At 45.3% G+C, this 22,214-nt stretch overlaps 1 pseudogene; it reads right to left on the minus strand.

The window, feature by feature from the left end:
• Nucleotides 1-2,624: 2,624 nt before the first annotated feature.
• Nucleotides 2,625-21,066, minus strand: LOC112655893 (high mobility group protein B1-like; annotated as a pseudogene).
• Nucleotides 21,067-22,214: the final 1,148 nt, after the last annotated feature.

Consider the following 22,214-nt stretch of genomic DNA (forward strand, 5'->3'; position numbering starts at 1 on the left):
GACCACACCCTGAGCCAAAGGCAGATGCTCAACCCCTGAGCCATCCAGACATCCCGAGAGAAGAATATTTAGATTAGCAGGTCTTGTGGAACATTCCCAAGCACAGTTTGCCTACTCTGAAGTTGGAGGAAAAGCTGAGGTGTCAATGGGGGAGTCCGCTTGGAAGGTGGGGGCACCCACTGATTATTCCCCCCCTTGCATGGAGTTAGTCATGGACCCCAAGAGGATCCATGGAGGACATATGGGGGACGGATTTGTGGACTCTTGATCCTTTTTGCATTTTAAAGCTAGGCAATCCTAAATCCCATGTTTCCTTTGCTTTTTTTTTTTTTTTTAAAGATTTTATTTATTCACTCATGAGACACACACAGAGAGAGACAGAGACACAGGCAGAGGGAGAAGCAGGCTCCTCACAGGGAGCCCGATGCAGGACTCGATCCTAGGTCTCCAGGATCATGCTCTGGGCCGAAGGCAGGTGCTACCCAGGGATACCCCAGGGTGCTACCCACTGCTGAGCCACCCAGGGATCCCCCATGTTCCCTTTGCTTACAGTATCTGCAAACAGCCTACCTACTGGGGTTTGGGATGGAGCAGGTTGCCCCAGCTTGTGTCCTTCAGATTGTTAAGCCACCAAGCCACGAGTTTGCACTGCATTGACCTACCTCCCTGCAGTGGTGCTCATGGGGTTCCCATCATGGTGGGGAGCGTCTCTAGTTCAGGATGTGAGCCATCAGTGAAGCTACGACCCAGGCAGGAGCTGTCTGGATGTCCACAGTGAGACCACAGCCATCTTTCCAAACATTCTCATCTCATCTCATCTATTCTCATCTATGTTAGGGGTGGATTTGTCTCTTTGTTGCCTGCAATCTTATGTCTTTGACCAGTCAATTTTTGAGGGAAAACAGTGGGAATGGACTGTGAGTCTCTCTGTTACGGGTTTAGCCTATAACTTCAGGGGTGCTCCAATTTCTTGAAGGTCCTTGTGAAGAGTGGTCCACTTGGCATTTTCAAACCACAAAGTAGCATCCCCAGGGCCCACTAGAGTAAACCACAGAGCCAGGGAGAATCTGCCCTATATTGCTGTAAGGTAGGATGGCTAACTCCCTATTCCTGCAGGGGTCCAGGAGCCACAGCAGGTACATCTCAGGGAGAGCAGAGAGAAGGGGTGCCTAGGCCACTGATCCTCAGTTGGGTGATGCGGGGCCATGAGCTCAGGTGAGTAGGGAGAGCTGGACGCTGGAAGGGAAGGAGAGGAAGGCGAGGGCTGGTGGGGGCCGAGTGGAAGAGATGCAATGTAAACCAACTCCTGCAAAAGAGAAGCCCAGGTGGCTTCACCCCCAAATTCTACCAAACATTTACCAATTCTTCAAACACTCTTTTCTTTTTAAAGATTTTATTTATTATTCATGAAAGAGAGAGAGAGAGAGAGAGGCAGAGACACAGGCAGAGGGAGATGCAGGCTCCATGCAAGGAGCCCGATGCAGGCATTGATCCCAGGAATCCAGGATCATGCCCTGAGCCAAAGGCAGACACTCAACCGGTGAGCCACCCAGGCGTCCTGTCTTCAAACACTCTTCCAAAAAATGGAAAAAAGGGAACATTTCCCCACATGTGAGGCCAGGGCTATTGGGTGCACAGCTCTGACAAATGTGGACGGGACGCCCAGGCCAGATGCCCAGGCTGGGACACCCACCGAGCAGCCCCCACTGGCCTTCTGGTGCTGTTCTGTAGGTCTGGGCTGGTTCCTCCTCTCGCGGACCTCGTATTTCAGTACTGTGTGACCTGAAACACTGGAGCGTTTCCTTGGCAAACCTAGGCCCTTCCCTCTGTACCCCAACAGGACTCCTTTTCTGCCCTACAATCAATCTTTTCACTGTTAACGCTTTATGAAAGGTGCTCGTTTCCTATTCACATGTACGTCAGAACAGGCCTTCCTTCCTTTTATCTGGCCTCCTTTTCTCCTTTTATAGTTACTCAACTAAAGTTGATCCATTTCTCTCCTTCCAGGAGGACACTGCTCTAAGCTTAGAACCGCCAATTCTATTTTTTCCTCATAAACATAGTTAACATCTTCCTTTGTCTGTTGTAAGTTTCTATGTGTGTCTTAAGATTCTTTTCGGGAGGGATCCCTGGGTGGTGCAGCGGTTTGGCGCCTGCCTTTGGCCCAGGGCACGATCCTGGAGACCCGGGATCGAATCCCACATCAGGCTCCCGGTGCATGGAGCCTGCTTCTCCCTCTGCCTGTGTCTCTGCCTCTCTCTCTCTCTCTGTGACTATCATAAATAAATGAAAGTTAAAAAAAAAAAATCTAAAAAAAAAAAAAAGATTCTTTTCGGGAAAGAGTCTTTTTGGGGGATGCTTGCTTTTGTCCTTTCACAGTTGAGGGGGTCCTGTTGGTGGTTAGGTGCGCTGCTCCAGGTTAGGGGGTGCTGCTCGGTGGTTAAAGGGTCCTGTTCAGTGGTGAGGGGGTGCCACTCAGTGGTTAGGGGGTGCAACACAGCGGTTGAGGGTGCTGTTCAGCGGTTGGGGGAGCTGCTCAGCAGTTAAGGGGTCCTGCTGGCGGTTGAGGGGTGGGATTGTGAGCTCTGCCCTGCTTCCCAAGCGTAGGAGTGTGGGGGGAGGGCTCAGGAGGGGCAGTGAGGTGGGCATGGCGAGAGCAGCGCCCTGAGAGGACTGGGGTTCGCCCCAGGGAAGGGAAAGGCGGTGTTGGCGTGTCCTGGGTCCACCACACCAAACAGCTGGGCAGCCACAGAGACCAGGCTCTCCAAGAAGACAGAACTGCCTCTTGAGAAGGGGGACTGGCTTGTGTAAAAATGCCTCTGAACAGTCCTTACCAGACAGAAAACCGAATTACCTCTGGGTGGGCGTACAGCAGAAGATCATGGTGTGAATCAAATTGGCAAATTAAGGAAAATGAAAATATACCATATTGATGGGCCCTTTATTTTATTTTTTTAAATTTATTTATTCGTGAGAGAGACAGAGAAGGAGAGAGAGAAGCAGAGACACAGGCAGAGGGAGAAGCAGGCTCCACGCGGGGAGCCCGACATGGGACTAGATCCCGGGACCTGGGGGTCACGCCCTGAGCCAGAGGCAGACACCCAACCGCTGAGCCTCCCAGGTGTCCCTTGGTGGGCCCTTTAAAAAAAAAGAGGCAAGGTGCTCTAAACTTCTCTAGGAGAACCTGGATATACATTTCAAAAGCCCGAACACTGGTTATTTGATTCAGCAACTGTGTACCCTGACAGTAACAAGAGCGAGCTCTATCCAGGGCCACAAGCACGGATGTAACGGCTTGACCTGTACTTGTTCATTGAATTTTCCTGCAGCACCACGACGGGGGAGTTACCGCGCCCGTATCTGGTGAGTTGGGGGTGGGGGGGGACAGAGCAGCCCGGGGCAGCCAGAGACCTAGAGAGAAGCAGGCAGCCCAAGCGCCCAAGGGCTGGTGGCTTTGAGCCCCTTGAGTTCTGACAGGAGCCGAGGTCTGGAAGATGGGAGGCTCCAGGCCTCAAGCCCCAAGCTGGTGGCAGCTGGGGCGGGGTGGGGGTGTGTGAAATGGAGGCCAGGCCGAGTCATAGGCTGCCCCCCTTCCCTGCACCTGCTCCTGCAGCTTGGCCACAGGCAGGAGGCGTTTGGATGGCCGTGAGGACATCTAGTTAGCCAGAGGCAGATATGAGTCCCCCTGAGCTGGTGTCCCGTCCTCCTGGCTTCACAAAGACAGCAGTCCCCTTAGGAGATTTTCCCCCAGAGGGTTCATTCATCCAGTTGTCACTAGGTGGTTATGGGGTTTTTGTTTTTGTTTGCTCTTCCTTTGTAACCTTGCTCCTAGGTGTTAGTTTTCTGCTGCTTCTGACTCCAAAAGAACTCTAGTTTTACAAAAAAAAAAAAAAAAAAAAAAGATACACTTGGTTTGCAGCAAAAAGGATTTTCAGTGAAGCAACTGGCCCACGGCTGTCAGTTATAGTGGAGGGTTGAGAAATAGAATCTCAAATCTGATTCTGAATTTTATGCTTTATTCAGTGGAGGAATGATGTCTTTTAAAAAAGATGTTTTTCTTTGATGACATTTTAAATTTTTTTTTTTTAATTCATTTATGATAGTCACAGAGAGAGAGAGAGGCAGAGACACAGGCAGAGGGAGAAGCAGGCTCCATGCACCGGGAGCCCGACGTGGGATTCGATCCCGGGTCTCCAGGATCGCGCCCTGGGCCAAAGGCAGTCGCCAAACCACTGCGCCACCCAGGGATCCCCATTTTAAAGTATATGTTTACATTTTGGAGAATGGAATGAGAGCTTCGTGAGGCACTCAGTGTGGGAAAGATATTAGTAGGGAGAGTTGCAAAAAGCAGTAAGCAAGTCGGTTTGCACTTTGGGGTTTGTTTTCATGTCCTTTATGTGTCTGAGGACATTAGCCTGCTCCAGAGGTTCCCAAAACTTAGCTCTGGGCTAAGAAGCCCATACTGTCCTAGTATGGTGGCCACTTTGCAGGATGTCCCTTGACCAAAAGAAAGCCCTAATGATGCTGTTATCAAGAGTAACATCCACACAACTTAGTATTTATAGCCTTACAACTAGGTAGCTATTTAAAAAAAAAAAACTACTTAAGTCAAAATGAAAAATACTTTATTTAATCCTTAAATAGCCACTATTTTTTGCTTGGTTCTAGCTTTTCGCTGGGGTAGCTGAAAACCGAGCTCCACAAAGATCTGTCACCACCTACAGCACACACTACAATCCAATGTTGAAATTATGAACTTGTGAACTGAAGCTAGTGGTTCCCTGGAGTCTTACTGTGTCTCCTTAACAACTATATAAAGCATCCTGTCACTCGCTGGGGGTTTGTGGTGCCCCCCAGGGTTCCTCTGCGCACAGTTTGGGAACCACTGGAGCAAGCTGGTTCAAACTTGCCCACTTCCTAAGGGAAGTGTCGCCCCCACTGGCCTCCTCCTCCATTATTCTGTGACTGGGAACCATTTGTGAATTTACACTTCTTGGTGGCAACAGAGGTTGATCCAAATTCTCCATGTTTTCATTCCTTTGAGTGCACATCATATGAATTAATTTGCTGGGTCTTCCCTCTCGGGAAGGAATGCCAAGTAACAAAGGAAAAGCATATGCTGAGCTCCTCAGCTACACTTTCCTGGGTGTGGCCCCACATGGACCACCATGATCCTATCTCCCTGGGTGAGGGGCTGGGAAGGCACCAGTTATCCGAGGCTGCTGGGCTCAACATCTGGATTTGATGGTTAGACCCGAGAGTGGGAAGGGGATGAGCAGGGCCTGTCTCCCTGTGATCCCCAGATGGTGGTGGCTGGGTCCCCGTGCCAGGTGGATGGGCATGCTTATGTGTTAAAGGACATTGGACTCTAGAGAAAGCCTGATTCATACTTTTCCTGATGGAAAACCCCAGTGAGACCCGGGGTGGGGGAGGCAGTTAAAGGGGAGGGGCAAGAGTCTAATATTGTGTAGAAGGTGGTCTACTCGAGAAAAATACCTGAATTCCTTGCTTGGTTTTTCTTTTTATAAAAGGGGATTCAGACAGATGGGGCTCCCTGCTCACATTCCCACTTGGAGAGAGAATTAATATTAGTTAAAGGACTTGAACCGCAATTGGCTATAAATCTCTCTTAATCTATGTCCTGACTTTGCAGTTTTATCAGCCAGACTTTTGAGTCCTTCTCACGTTTGGAAAGCTTTCCTCAAATCTCCAAATGCTCCACGATTGCAGGATAACTGTTTCCATCCCCCTGCCCCACGTTAGGAAGTAGGGGCTCACCACCGTGAGGGGAAAAGGGGTGGCATCCTCGTGTAAACACACAGAGAAAGCCTCCTACAAATTCATGTATTTATGATGGCTCCCAAATGTGAGGTGATACATACATTTCCACAAAATTCCAATTAATGCACATGGTCCACAGCATTGGTGAAGAGGGAGAGAGAAAAAGAAAGTACCTCTAAGTCAAACACAGAGAGAATGATCTGTAGGGGGAAGAACTAACCTGTTCTGTGGTTTTTGTTTTTGTTTTTTTAGATTTATCTATTTATTTTAGAGACTGGGGAGGGGCACAGGGGGAGGACAAGCAGACTCCTCACAGAGTGTGAAGCCGACCTGGGGCTCGATCCCACCACCCTGAGATCACAACCTGAGGAAAATCAAGAGTTGGACACTTATCCAACTGAGCCAGCTAGGCGGCCCCTCACTAACCTGTTCTTAAATGTAAACTTTTAATTTTTAATAGCTTTAGATTTTATATAAAAGTTGCAAAGAGAAGTATGCAGAGTTCCTACATGGCCAGGCCCCATCTTCCCCATGGGAACATCTTCATCACGCCTTTGTCCAGCTAAGAGACCAGCACAGATATGTAACTGTCCTTGGGAGTTCTTCACACTGGGGATGTACAATCTCTTTGTCCCATAAGTATCTTCTCCCACTGCACAGCTTGACTTTTAGCTGGCTTAGCTTTCAGGACGGAAGTTCTTAACTAAAATATAGTCCAAAAGATGCACCTTTTTCTTTATGGGAGCATTTGCTTGTGTCCTGTTAAAAGTATCTTTCCCACGACTCAGGTCATGAAGGCTTTTTTACCATATGGTTTTTTTTTAAATATTTTTTTTATTTTTATTTATTTTTATTTATTTTTTCAGAACGATTTTATTTATTTATTCATTAGACGCACATACAGAGAGAGAGAGGTAGAGACACAGGCAGACGGAGAAGCAGGCTCCATGCAGGGAGCCCCACATGGGACTCGATCCCGGGTTTTCCAGGATCACGCCCTGGGCTGAAGGCAGGCGCTAAACCGCTAGGCCACCCGGGCTGCCCTAAAATAATTTTTTTTACTATGGTAAAATATGTATGTTTACCATATTAACCATTTTTAGTGTATAGTTAGTTCAGTGGTATTAAGTAGACATAATGTTGTGCAGCCACACTACCATCCATCCCTATAACTTTTCATCTTGTAAAATTGACATCTGTCTTTGTTAAGCAATGATTCCCCATTACCCCATTACACCCCCACCAGGACCCGCCATTCTACTTTCTGCCTCTATGAATATGACGCTCTAAATACTTCATTTGAGTGGCACCAAATTTGTCCTTCTGCATCTGGCTTATTTAGCTGAGCACGATGTCCTCAAGTTTCATACATGTCATAGCAGATGTCACAATATCCTTCCTTCTTAAGGCTGGATAATAAATATTCCATTGTACACACACACACACACACACCATGTTTTGCTTATTCCATTCTTCTATTGATGGACATTTGGTTTGCTTCCACATTTTAGCTGTTGTGGGTTATCCACAATAGCTAAATGTGTGATGAACATGGGTGTACAAACATCTCTTTAAGACCTTGCTTTCAGAGAGGAAGATGAACTAGGAGAGACTCCTAACTCTGGGAAACAAACAAAGGGGAGGAGGTAACTGGGTGACGGGCACTGAGGAGGGCACGTGATGAGATGAGCACTGGGTGTTATACTATATATTGGCAAATTGAATTTAAATTAAAACTAAAAAAAAAAAGACCTTGCTTTCAATACTTCTGGGTATCCCAGAAGTGGACTTGCTGGATCATGTGGTGATTCTAATTTTTTGAGGAACCACCATACTGTTTTCCACTGAGGTGGTGATGTTTTACATTCCTACCAGTTTATATTCCCACCAACCGTGCACAAGGGTTTCAATTCCTTGTCAACATTTACTATTTCCTGTTTTGTTTTGTTTTTATAGTAGCCATCCTAATGAGTGTGAGGTGGTATGTCATTGTAGTTATGATTTGCATTTACCTCATGATTAGTGATATTGAGCATCTTTTCATTTGCTTGTCTATTTGTAGATCTTCTTTGAGAAATGTCTATTTAAGCCCATACTTAATTTTTAAAAAGATATATTTGTTTATTTTAGAGAGAGAGTGTGAGCAGGGGGAGGGGCAGAGGGAGAGGGAGAACCTCAAGCAGGCTCCATGCCCAGCACAGAGCTGGATGTAGCCTCAGATCATGACCTGAGCCAAAATTAAGAGTTGGACCTTTAACTGAATGAGCCACCGAGACATCCCCTTTGCCAATTTTTAATCAGTTTTTTTTTTCTCACTGAGTTTGAGGAGTTCTCTATTCTGGGTTTTAATCTTTTATCAAATATATGATTCACGAATATTGTCTCCCATTCTGTGGGTTGCGTTTTTATGCTGTTGATCACATTATATTTTTAGAATCTATTCATTTTTTTAGTAGATCATATAGATCAAACATGAGATCCGTTCGTAGATACCTAAACATGGAGTTTATCTTAAGGGCTATATAGCATTCCATCTTATGATCACGTGACAGCTCACCCCTTTACTCTATTACAACTGTGCTAGCACACCTTTCTTTGCATAAACTGCGGGTATGGTTAGACTGTATCTTGGAGGACATATAATTGCTACATTTTATGGCAAATGCATTTTTATGTTATTATAGACTGCTCATGCACTTCCCCAAATGGCTACTTGACTTTATATTCCCCCAGTAATGTATGGAAGTACTGGTATTATTACTGGTATGGAAGTATGGTGATTATTACATAGCGTCAGGAGGTAAGAGAATCTCAGGGTTGGAAGCAAGGTTCTGTGCTCAAATCCTGGCTCTGCCACTTACTTAATGCCACTCATTAAGTGACCTTAATAGGGTCACTATTATCTTTCTGCTTCACTGATGAATAGTGTTTCATTCTATCTACCCATTCTCTCATAGATGGGCTTTGGGTAACTTCCCGGTTTTCGCTTTTACAAATAAAGCTACTGCAAACATTCTAACACATGCCTTTAGGAGAGCACATGCATGCACATCTGTTAGGCCTAAATCTAGAGACAGATTTGCTTGTCTAAGGGCAGGCACTTGCTTGGTTTTGCAGATAGTGCCATGCTCTCGCCCAGAGTTATTTTACCAGCTTGCATTCCACCAGGAGTGCATGTGAGTTCCAATTGCTTCACTTCTTGGCCAACACTTGGTGTTGTCAGTCTTTCCCACTAGTGTGGGGTTTGTGGTCTGGAAGTTTACAAGAAGAATCATGGCAGCAGATGTTAGCAATGTTCCCCTAGCTCTTGTCCAGGGGAGCGAGAGTCTCAGAACACTGACTTTGAATAGGTCTCTATCTTCCTGGCAAGAGAGAAGTTTTGCCAGCAGGGAATGAATTCCTGGGGAAATTGTATTTCCAACTGCAAATGACTAAGTTGGTATCACTGTTTTATACATCTAGCTTCTGAACATGGTTAACAGGAGCTCCTCTTGAGAGATTCATTGGCCCATGTGAGTATCTGGTTCATGGGAAGAGTAGTTGCTTCTGGGAGTGAGGGGGCTAGTGGACTGGGAGGGAAAAATCATTGAGTTATACACTTAACATTGATGCACTTTTTATACTGTACTCTGTGTGTGTGGACCTCCAATAAAAAAAGTAGTTCATACTTGGTTTCCTCTTCTTCCCCCATTGGACAAAGACCTCTTTCAGCTTGGCCACTGTGATTCTGACCATGCAAGGGTATGGGCATCAGGACACAGAGGAGACTACGTTGTCAGCTCTGGGGGAGAGAAGGTCTGCTCTGGGCAGGGGGCTTGAGAGGACAGGAGGCAGGTGGCAGGCGCTAGGGGGTGAAAGTCCCCTCCCCCCCTCCGCCCCACAGCTCTAAGGGAAGTTACAGGACCACGGACAGATGAAAGAACATAAGCCTTTCTGTTTTCTGATGTGTCAGCAGAAGGAACAAGTTAAGAAAAGGGAGTTAGTATCAAATTTATAAGGTGCTGTGCGGGGTTTGCCAGTAAAAGAAAACCCAGTTGCTCAGCCAGACTTTGAAAAATATTATTTGGTCCCTGAGTAGAAACAGATGTTGTTTCCTGTTAAGAAAATCAGCTATCCATCTTCCACATGCACTGGCAGGAAGGTGTTCACACCTCAGGGTGCTTGCTTCCTCCCAGACCAGATCCCTGGGCCAGATCCCCTGGCCAGAACCCTGGACCAGACTCCCAGCCAGAACCCCTGCCCAGATCCCCCACCCAGAACCCAGAGCCAGATCCCTGGGGGGCATCTCCTAGCCAGAACCCCTGGCCAGAATTCCCAGCCAGATCCCCCCAAAGGCCATATCCTCTGGGGGCCAGATCCCAGGGCTAGAACCCCCAGCCAGATCCCTGGCCAGATCCCTGGCTAGATCCCCTGGCCAGAACCCCGAGCCAAACCCCAGACCAGATCCTCGGGCAGATCCCTCGGCTAAAGCAAATGAACAGAATTCTACTCCATCATCTTTTCTGTCCTTTGTCTTGTGGGGAGTGGGCTGGGCAGCTCTCCTGCCTGAACTCTATTCCATTACTGTTTCCCTCCTCACCTCCCTCCACCTGTGGGAAAAGCAGCCCCATGTGCCCTAGGACTCCTCTCCACTGGGGGTCTGCAGGGATGCACTCTTCCTTGTCTGTATTTCCAGAAGGGTCTTTCTCAGTACATATGGGGCTTGGGCTGCTGACGGCCTGCTTCCTCAGCTCCCACTGACCTGACTTTTCCAGCCTTTTTGCCCAAGGTGAAAAATAATTCATGCTGGAAATATGCCAGTGTGATAGTTTGGGTCACCAAAAAACTTCTGATGGGGGCCGGCCCTTGGCTAAACTGCAAAATGGATAGAGTTTAGCTGGGGGAGCTTGACCATGTCAGAGCCTCTAGGTTCTTGGTTCTCACAGCTCACCTTCTTTTCTTCCAGGACAGCCCCAGTTCATCCTTCATCCACACCCTCACGCTTGGCTTGCACCAGGCACACGGTTGACCTTTCATCACGTGGACCTGCTTCCACCTCCTAAAGGGTTTTCATCTAGGCCTGTATTTCTTTGACATATTAATAAGCGGTCCTGTAATGAACCACAGGATGAACAATAATACTCTGTTTTGGCAAATTGATCCCCAGCTGGAGTCAAGAGGAAACTCAGACCCCGGAGCCAAGCTCATGGGGCCCCTTGGGGCCTCCCCGGCTCCCACACACCTAGCAGAGTACTCATGGGGCCCGCGGCATCTCCCCAGCTTCTCAAGAGCAAAGCAGTGAAAAGAACACTGCAGCGGAGGGGTGCTTGGAGGCTCCGAAACCCTGCACTATAGACACAGTCCGTGTGCCGATGCTCGGGGCTCACGCCGAGCAGACCTGTAGCTCACACCAGCGTTCATGCACAGTAGATCTTCAGCACGACTGTAAGGCAGTAAGCCACACAGTGGGGCCCACAGGGTGACCCACTGGAACGCTGCCTTCCAGGAGGATGTGCCACGATGAGGAAAATGTTCTCTACCTCCTCCGGGCAGTGTGGTAGCCCTTGCCTACTGAGCACCTAAAATGTGGCTCCTGAAGATGCATGACTAAACATTAATTTTATTTACTTTCTGTTTATTAATTTACAGTTTTACTGAAATAGTCACATGTGGCTAAGGCTACTACAGCTTTGGAGAGCAGGGAAAAGATAACCTGAACTTCTCTTAATATTTATTTTCATCTGAAACATAAAGAAACCAACTTCACCAGCATTTAATATTCTGAGTGACACTAGGGCCCTTACTGAGTGAGTCTCTCAAGTGGTCACTGTCACGGGCATGTGGTGGCGTCCTGGCCAGAAGGCTCCAATCAGGTGGCTCCTCAGTGGCTTTTGTCCAGAATTTTATAAATAAATTATCTGGTTTTAAGGAAAACTAATCCTTACAAAATGGAACACGGTGTTAAAAAGAATCCCACACAGAATTGCAGGTGGATGATCATGCTGAAGAAGCAAACCTAAGCCAACAGCGAGGTGGCAAAGGTGACCCTCCCACCTGCAGCTTCTGTGGGCAGTCCATGGGGCAAAACAATGACATCCCACTCAAGTCTCATGAGGCCACGTGATTCAGAATGATCTAGACTGTCTGAGTTGTTGATATAGATTCATGATCTTCAAGGGTAACCCTCATCTTGGCATATGTTGTTTTGAAATATCAGCTGATAATAGCGTGAAGCCATCGAGATGAGCAAGGCACTTATGGATGAAATGCTTGAAAGTGAAAACAAAATTTTACCATTTTAAAGATCCTACAGTACAGTATGAAATTTCACTAAATACATTTCCAGAAGCCTCTTTTGAGTTTTTGAACTTTGCAGCAATTTAAGTCAAATACCATTGAGGAAGCACTTCCAACTGTGGTTCACACAGCTGAAATACAAAGAAAATGATGGGGTGGCAATCAGAAATGCATTCCCCTTGTTACAAAACACTGTCGGAATGCTCGTACCAAACATTGCCCCACACAGAGAGGACTAGGTGAGAACACATTACACAGTGTGGGAGATTTGCTACACAGTTGGATAAAAGTATAAATGTTCCTTTTTTTTTAACTTTTCACTTTAAAATAATTTTAGATTTACAGAAAAGATGCAAAGCTAGTTCAGAGTTCCCCCATACCAAATGCTGGCGCTCACCCAGCCGCAGTGCAATGGCTGGCACCTAGCAATCAGCTTCCATGCGCACTATCTGCAGTCCTTGTCCGTATTTCTGATTTTCCCACCGCTAGCCTTTTCCTAGCAGGTTCTATCAGGATCCCACACTGCATTTAGTTGTGGGGTCTCCTCTGACTTCTCCTGGTGGGACTATTCCCCAGTCTTTCTTTGATTTCTTTGCCTCTCATGATCTTGACACTTAAAAAAAAAAAAAAAGATTTATTTGAAAGAGAGAGAGCAAGCCAGGGTGATGCAGAGGAAAAGAATGCCAAGTAGATGCCCCGCTGAGCCCGGAGCCTGATGCAGGGCTCGATCCTACCATCCCAATGTCATGACCCGAGCCGAAATCAAGACTTTGATGCTTAACTGACTGAACCACCCAGGGGCCCCATGACCTTAACACTTTGGAAGCAGACCGGCTGGTTAGATTTAGGATGTCTGTTTTCTCAGGAACGGATCGAGGTTGTGTGTCTTCGGCAGGAACACCAGAGGCGATGCTGGGTCCTGCTCAGCCCCTTATCTCAGGGTGGCCTGGATCAGTTTGGCTCATGGCTGGTGGTGGTAACCTTGATCTCCTGGTCAGACCCTGGGAAGTTACTGTTGCTTCTCCTGTAATTAACAAGTATCTTGTGGGGAGACACTTTGGGACTCTGCGAATATTTTGTGTCTCCAGGTATATATGTATTCAGTATGTCTTGATTCATGGTATTTACTGCATTCTGTGTCAACAATTAACTTTTTCTTTACATTTTTTAAATTTAAATTCAATTTGCCAACATACAGTATAACACCCAGTGCTCATCCCACCAAGTGCCCTCCTCATAGCTCATCACCCAGTTACCCCACAACAATTAACTTTTGAAAAGATCTATTTTCCCCTGTGTATGGAAAGGAAGATGTGCTCTAACACACACTCTTAACAGTAAACAGCTTTTTATTAAAATGAATAAATTTCAATGGAAAAATTGTTGCCTCTCTCATCAACTAAAGCAGAACAGGAGAGGATATGGAGTGAGGTCCTAGTTACTACAGCAGAGGGGCTCATTCCCTGTACCTGGATGAGGGACTTACAGCAACCAAACTCCTATGGCCACAAGTCCTGCGGATGCCTCAGCTGTCACCAACACAGCTCCGTTGATTTAGAGACAAAAACATAAAAGGTTTATCGTACTTTGTGATGTGGTGGGGAATGACCATGAAAACTCTGTACCACACAGGAGTATTCTGGTGAAATTGTAGCAAGTAACTTAAAGGTTGTTGGACTCGAAGATGGATTATATGGTTTTCTTTTACAAAACAAATAACGATAACCTAGCTGTTCAAGACTTGTGACCCATCACTGGGAAAACAAAAGGCTGTTGGAAGGATGCTTCTTAGCAGATATTTTTAAAAGAAAAATAAACACTCTTACTTTGTACCTTCAAGTTAAAGGTGATTTTTTTTAAAAATAAGGAGTAAGAAAGTAATAGATTTTGAAAGAAATCTGAGAAACTTTGGAAAACAGATGGACTAAATTTTTTTATTGTTGCCCAAAATAATGTGTGTCATCTATTAAAATGCTCCTGTCTGCATACTTTAAAAAAACAGAGACATCCTTATCTTATTTAACAATCTTCCCAACAATGGTGGGTTGCAACCCTATTTGCTAAAAAATGTTAACATGTAGTGCCGTATGGTTCATTTGCATGAACAACTAATTGACATCAGGGAAGATGGAAATTTACTAGCTGAGTTTCAACAAAAAAAGTTTGCGTAATTGGTGGATAAGACTGGAAAATGAGTAAAATGATTTGGTAAGTTAATTATTCATTAATCTTTGGATTTGTGCTTCTTTAAGGAGTACTTTTTACAAGTTTGGCAGCCACTAAAAGCAACTATCAAAATAAACGACTCAGAATCAGACCTGCAGATGTTGTATGAGAAAATGATAGAGTAAGAGTCTTATAAATAAGGAAGTGCAGGGGTGCCCGGGTGGTTCAATCGGTTGAGCGTCTGCCTTTGGCTCAGGTCATGATCCCAGTGTCCTGGGATCGAGCCCCACATCAGGCTCCCTGCTGAGTGGGGAATCCGCTTCTCCCTCTGTCCCTCCTTCAACTCTTCTGTCTCTCAAGTAAATAAATAAATAAAATCTTAAAAAAAAATATATATATATATATATTTTAAAACCTTTTTAAAAGATTTATTTATTTATTTATGATAGACACAGAGAGAAGGAGAGAGAGAGGCAGAGACACAGGAGGAGGGAGAAGCAGGCTCCATGCCGGGAGCCCGATGTGGGACTCGATCCCGGGTCTCCAGGATCATGCCCTGGGCCAAAGGCAGGCGCCAAACCACTGAGCCACCCAGTGATCCCCCTTAAAAAAAATATTGAAGTGCATTCAATCACATTGCTTTCACTAAAAATCTTATTATGGAGAATAGGGCCACTTTAGTGAGCATGAAAAGGTTTTCTGGGGGCACCTGGGTGGCTCAGTCAGTTAAGCAGTACCCCAGGGTCCTGGGAGGAGCCCCACATCCAGAGCCCTGCTCAGCAGTCTGCTCCTCCCTCTGCCCCTCCCCACCCCCCATGCTCTGTCTCTTTCTCTCAAATAAATAAAAAAATTTTTTAAAGGTTTTCTGTACTATAAATACATAAAATAACACACAATTATTTTAGTGCATTTTGTGTTTAATTCTTAACTCATGCTTTCAGCATTTTATTTATTGTGCATGTTTTACAATGCAAGTAATCTGTTAGCATGCTAGTACCCATTTATAGTTTACAAATATGTGTTTATGCATGAGGAAGGTTTGTGGAAATATCTTCTTCCGTTATGGGGATGTGAGGTCAACAGTGTTAATGGGCTGTTGCTCTGAATCTGAGGTCCGATTGTACTTCAGAGGGTATTTCTGACAGGCTTCATCTCCTTTGGTTTCCACAGCGAGAAAAGGCAAGTCTTATTTGTGCAGTATCGTTATCCCTGGTTTCTAGTTCAGGAAACTTGGAACTGAGAGAAGGTAAGACACATACTTGTGTCTTAAAAGCCATGAGGGAGTTGCCAGAACTGAAAAGCAGGTCCTGTGCCCTTTTCTGTCACATTACCTACTCAAGAGTGGAATCTGTCCTCAGGGCTTCGTGGAGTTTTCTAGAACAGATTTCCCCCAGCACGGAGGCTGCAGTTGTAAAGTCAGCGTGCGTCCTTAGAGGAGCGTTCGTGAATACCTTCATGGGCTGGGTGTCCCAGAGACAGAAGTGGATCTTGGGGTTCGTATAAGCAGCATCTGTAAATATGCACCAATAAGCAAGTAGCATGTACACAATATCACCGTCTGCCTTTCCCTAGAGGAGCGAAACCATTCTCATGTGTATGTGAACTACGGGTATGTGGTTTATTCTGCATGTGAGCTAACATTATTGTTCTTAATTACTGCTTTTATTTGTAGAGGACCTACACATGCGTCACATGTCCCGCTGCACAAGACAGAGTCATTTGCCCTCCATGTTAAGGACGAAGAGATCCAGGCATAAGGGGCTGCTCTGCTCGGGGTCGCAGCACCCCAGGTCTCAGCCTCTGTCCATGTCCATTGGGAGATGTCCGCACATCTCCCAATCCCGGGTGCACCAGAGTCCCAGCTGCCTCTGCTAGACACACAGCCACATTCGAGACTTTCTCTTTGGTGAGTGAAGTTTGTCTCTGGGAACACTCTCGTAAGATGCCGGTGTACTTGGTGGAGAAGAATCTGTTACCACCTGACTGTGCCTAAGTATTATTTATCCTATTTGATTGCTTCCCAGATGGTGGAATGAAAAAGATTTTGTGCCAGAGAAAATGGGACACGAGCCACGCAAATTTCCAGATGGGCAGGGTGGGTCATGGGGTGGAGTGTGGGCTACATGTGGGGTCTAGGTGGGGCCATGGGGAGGGCTCTGGGGGTTCCAAAAGCCATTTCATGAGTGGGGTCACATTTGATTGGTTGTCTCATGACAACCCAATGAGAAAAGAAAACAGGTGATCTGAACCCCCACTTCGCAGATGGACTTACTGAGGCTCAGAAAGGGAAATACAGGGCTTTCCTAAAGTCACACAGCTTGTAAGGGGTGCCTCCAAGACCCATTCTGAACCGACTTTTCCTGTTTATCTGTTACTAATCCTCCATTTCAGAGGTTTCAGGGGTGGCTCTGCCTCGGAGGGTCTGTTTCAAATACCTGTGGGGACATTTCTGTTTGGCTTGGTGAATGCCAGCACCTCTGGCGTTTAGTGGTTACACACCAGGGATGGTAAGGGTTCCCATAAAGTGCAGGTGTCCCCACACAAGATGAAGAGCCTAGCTTTATGGCCCACTGGGCATTTGTGAAAAATGGTTTTACTATGTGTTTGTCATTATCTGTGCAGGTGCTGACCTTAAGCCAGACAGCCATAGAGACAGGCCAAGCCTGCCCCTGGGTTTGCACTCAGGTACCAGAACCTCCCTGGGAGATGGTGCTGGGGCCCAGATTGCTGGAAAAGTGGATGGAAGGCTCTGTGTACATTTCCCCTTTTCACATTCTAGTTGGTTCCTTGGAACCTCCTCTGCTTTGGAAGGGCTTGTTTCTTGCCTCCTCCCGCATGTAAAGGCGCTATTTAAAAAGCTCTCATGATGTCTTGGGAAGTTTTGCAATCAGACATCCCTGGGCTCTGTTCCTAGCTCTTCCCCTTTCTTGGGCAAATTCCTAAACCTCTGTGCCTTGGTTTATTTGTTTGTAAAATGGAAGACAATGCCTGCTTCACTTAGTCTCCAGAAACTCGAATGAGATAGTGCACATGCATGAACCACACAGACCCACTTCTATTCCACTCTGTTCCCTTACCCCTTTCCCTCTTCTCCCTTCTTTCAGCTGAAGGAAGATTCTAGTTTGCTTACTGTAACGTCATCTCATTTAAACAAAAGGAGTGTATTGAATATTGAGAAGATCTCTTGTTTGGCAGGTGTCCTTGTAAACCAAATAAAAATAAATAAATACATGTCTACTGTTCTGAGCATCTTAAAGGGTGTGAACTGCTTTGAGATTCTAACTTAAGCCTCGGTCCAGGTGCACAGACACACCTGCCCATGCACTCTTCCAGGTAAGCCTGGAAGACTGGAAGTCAGGGTGGGTGTGGCTCCAGAGGCCAGGCGAAGCTCCATCGAGCCCTGGGAAGGCTGCCTGGGGTGGCTGGACTGTGGCTGAAACAGGACGAGGCGTGGAACTCCTGGGCACAGGTTGGGGGGGTGGTGCTTGGGCTGACTGGCTGCTCTCATGCAGACACAGGCACACATGCTACCCCTTGACTGGCCATCTTCTGTTACTGAAATCTCTCCTGAGGCTTCTTTGGGGGCAAACAGGTGCCCAGATAAAGAGGACGCTATGTGGTCAGCGTGTGTAGGGAGCTGTCACCTCCATTGGTGGTTCTGCCACTAAAAACCCTCATTAAGTCAAGCATTTGAGGGTAACCAAATAGTATGATTTCCTTTGGGGATTTCCAGTTTCATCTGCATCAGCCCAGGACAAAAGAAAGTCATGCCAATGACAAGCCATACATTTGAGTTTTCCTGTTTAAAGGGTTACTTTTAGGCAGAAGTTGTGATGCTCTTTCCAAGGAATGGGTTGTATGATCTTGTCCAAGCCTCATTTTCCAAGTGAACATGGGATGACATTGGTGCCTTGTGGGTGGGATTGGCTCAGACAGAGAAACAAAAGAAAATGTGCCATAAAAATAAAGCACTGGCATAGTTCAGAAAAAGTACCTGATTTTCCAACTGGAAGGAATCCAAAAGCATGGTTGAGAATCTATATTGATTTTTCAAAGTCTTTCCAGGGAAGGAAATCAAGGATTGAGGTAAGCTCCCCGCCGCACCTCACAAAATGAATCAGAGTTCTTGTTTCTCTTTCATGCCAGTATCTGCTATGATCACCATGGGTCTTCGCTGGTAGTTTGTAGAACGTCTGGGTGGAATGCTGAGCTAAAGGAATCTGTGGGCAGGACCCACCAGAGACTGCTGCCCCGTCCCCTAGGCACACTTCCACGTACAGAGTGTCTGAAAAGACGGCTGGGAAAGAGGGGTGTGCTCTGGTCAATCACATGAAGGGCTCTCATCTAACTGCAGATGTCTGCCTGCAATCAATCAGTCTTTAAAAAAAAGAAAGAAGGGGGATCCCTGGGTGGCTCAGTGGTTTGGTGCCTGCCTTCAGCCCAGGACGTGATCCTGGAGACCCAGGATCGATTCCCACATCGGGCTTCCTGCGTGGAGCCTGCTTCTCCCTCTGCCTGTGTCTCTGCTTCTCTCTCTCTGTGTCTCTTGTGAATAAATAGATAAAATATTTTTTAAAAATCTTAGCACAGAAAGAGAAGCTGTAAAAAAGAACTTAATGGGAATTCTAGAAAAGAAAAAGATAATATTTAAATTTCGAAATTCTTTTTCAAGTCTCGGTCCTCCTACTCCACTTCCATCTTCCCCTCTACCTTAACTTTCAGAATTTCTATCTGAAGTAAAAAGTTTCCTAGATGGGGTTAATGGTAAGACAGAGGTGAGGGCAGGAAGAGATCATCAATGTGAGGGCATACTGACCGAAATATAGCCCCTGTGAAGAGCACAGAGAGAAAGAGATTTGTAAATAAATCAACTAAGCCTGAAGGCCCTGTGGAAAATAACAAAAGGTTGAGTATATAAGTAATTGGATCCCAGAAGGAAAGGAGTGAGAGGTTCAGGAAAGTAATGATGAAACAGTGGCTAAATTTTTAAGTTTGATAAAAATCACATATTAACAAAGTCAAGAAACTCAGGAAACCGTGAGCAATATAAATACAACGAAAACCATATCATAAGGAAGGTGCGGAAAACCGAATCCCCTAGGAGGGTGAGCAGGGCTCCTCTATATGCCAGAGGGCCCTCCTGTCGCTGGGGCCGAGGAGGACCTGTGCTCTGTGTGGCACATTGCTTCTGGAGAGGACTGCCAGCAAAGCGCTGTTCTGTCTGAGAAGTGCTCATCCCTGTTTGTCTGCTCCTGCCACCCACACAGGTCCTCAGAAGGGCAGCTCGTTTTATTTAGAATTCCATGAAATTGGAGAATTTAATGAGGTGGCTGGGAGCACCTCATTAATATACAAAAATTAATAACTTTCATTTATAAATAAGAGATCTGATGGAATAAAATATACATTTATAGTAACAGTAGTAGCTTTTTAAATTTTTTTAATTTTAATTTTAATTTTTTAAAGATTTTATTCATTTATTCAATGAGAGACACACAGAGAGAGAGAGGGAGAGGCAGAGACACAGGAGGAGGGAGAAGCAGGCCCCATGCAAGGAGCCTGACATGGGACTCGATCCTGGGACTCTAGGATCACGCCCTAGGCCGAAGGCAGGTGCCAGACCGCTGAGCCACCCAGGGATGCCCTAGTAGCTTTTTTTTAAATAAAAAAATTGTATTTACTTAGAAGCATTCAGAATGTCAACAAAACAACTGCAACTTTATTATTTTGTTTTTTGCAATTACAGAGTGGTATTCAGTTAACAGAACAACAATTATTTCGTAGAAGCTGCATCAGAGACAACTGAAGATGAAAAACTACCATTGCCATATATAACTAATTTGTGCTGTGCACCAAGAACCTGCTTTAAATTTCCATGCCAATTTACAACCCCCATACTCTGCCAGGCAAGGTTAGTGGCTATTGAAAATACCACCAGGACAGGGCTATCTAAAGACACATTCCGTAGTGTGTTAACTATACAAAAAAATGCACTGTACAATTTAAAAACAAATCTTACACAGCCTTCCATTTCAATTTTTTTTCTTTAAAAGGAGTGAGTTGTGTACAGGGGGGTTAAATGCTTTATAGACAAGAAAAAAAACTGTGCTAGAACCAACTTCATCATCATCATCTTCTCCTTCATCTTCATCTTCTTCCCCCTCCTCTTCATCTTCCTCATCTTCCTCGTCTTCCTTCTTTTTCTTGCTCTTTTCAACCTTGACAACTCCCTTTTTTGCCGCATCAGGCTTTCCTTTAGCCCGGTATGCAGCAATATCATTTTCATTTTTTTCCTTCAGCTTAGCAGCCTTCTTTTCATAAGGCTGCTTGTCATCTGCAGCAGTGTTATTCCACATCTCTCCCAGTTTCTTTGCAACATCACCAGTGGATAGGCTGGGATACTCACCTTTGATGTTTGGGCGATACTCAGAACAAAACAAGAAAAAGGCCGAGGGAGGCCTCTTGGGTACATTGGGATCCTTGAACTTCTTTTTTGTTTCCCCTTTAGGGGGGACGTAAGTTTTCATTTCTCTTTCATAATGGGCCTTGTCCACCTTAGCCATGTCTTCAAATTTTCTTTTCTCTTTAGCAGACATGGTCTTCCACCTTTCTGAGCATTTCTTAGAAAACTGAGAAGTTGACTGAAGCTTCTGGGTGCTTCTTGTGCTCCTCTCGGTAAGTTTGCACAAAGAATGCATATGATGACATTTTGCCCCTTGGCTTCTTAGGATCTCCTTTGCCCATGTTTAATTATTTTCCTCAGCGAGGCACAGAGTCGCCCAGTGCCCGTCTGGCTCTCACTTGCCCCGGCGCTGTCTCTATGGAGTTCAATGTACTGCAATCGCTGAACAGTAGTAGCTTTAAACGCTGCTGGACACAGAAGAAAACATGCAGATGGGAGAGGGACCAGATGTCCATGGATAGGAACTCTCCTCATCATAAAGACGCCAATCTTCTAAGTTTACTTATCTATTGAGCTGGATCCCATTTTAAATATTAGCAATGTCAAGCAATTTTTAAAACATGAGGCAAGTAGATTGTAAAGCTTGTAAGATGCAAGCATGTGAAATTGATGTGAACTCTTTCTGGAAAGATGTGCAAGAAACTGATACCACAGGCTGCCTCTGGGAGGAAGTGGTGTGCCCGGGTGCTGGAGCCTGAACACCGACTTCACTATTTCTCATGGTTTTTCTTTTCATTCTAAGCTATGTGAAAAATATAAATTTTGAAAGAAATAGAATTATTTAGAGAATTAGTTCAGAGAGATAGTAAGCAATGAAGAAAACCCAAGAAAATACTGAAAAAGAAGAACAATACAATTTCCCATGTACTAACCACACTGTCATGTTGTGTTAGCTCAGGAATAGATTGCTGGAACCATCTATAAAGTCCAGAAAATGAATACAATATTATTACATAATAAAGGGGTATTTCAAATCAGTGGGAAAGTGTGTAATCACCTGAAAAAAAGTTCCAATTACCCACCCATATCTACCAAAGTAAATACCATACAGGTGGAGAATTCGACCATGAATAATAGAACCTTAAAAGTAATAGAAGAAAAGTAGGAGGCTCCTCAAATCATCTCTGATTCAGAAAGACCTTTTTAACTCTGACACAAAATCTGGAAGCCAGAAAAGGAAAGACTGACACATTTGACCAACCCCGCACCCTAACAACCAGGGTATTAGTTGGCAAACATCATCACAGACAAAATTAAATGATAATCAATAAATTAGGAAAAATGCTTGCACTTCAGGTAACAGAAAAATGGCTCCTATGTTTAATCATATGAATTCCTTAAACTCGATATTTTAAAAGGCCAAGAGTTTAATGGGAAGGTGGGAAGCGTATATGCAGACTTTACAGGAAAAAACAGCTGGTTCCTTGGTGCTCAGACTCACTGCAAGAAGATGCAAATTGAAACAACACTGAGACGCAAGTTCTTTATCAGGTTATTAAGAATAAGGTTTGCATTCACATTGTATTTG

The sequence above is a fragment of the Canis lupus genome, chromosome 22 (genome assembly GCF_003254725.2).
Source record: "Canis lupus dingo isolate Sandy chromosome 22, ASM325472v2, whole genome shotgun sequence".
NCBI lineage: Eukaryota > Metazoa > Chordata > Mammalia > Carnivora > Canidae > Canis > Canis lupus.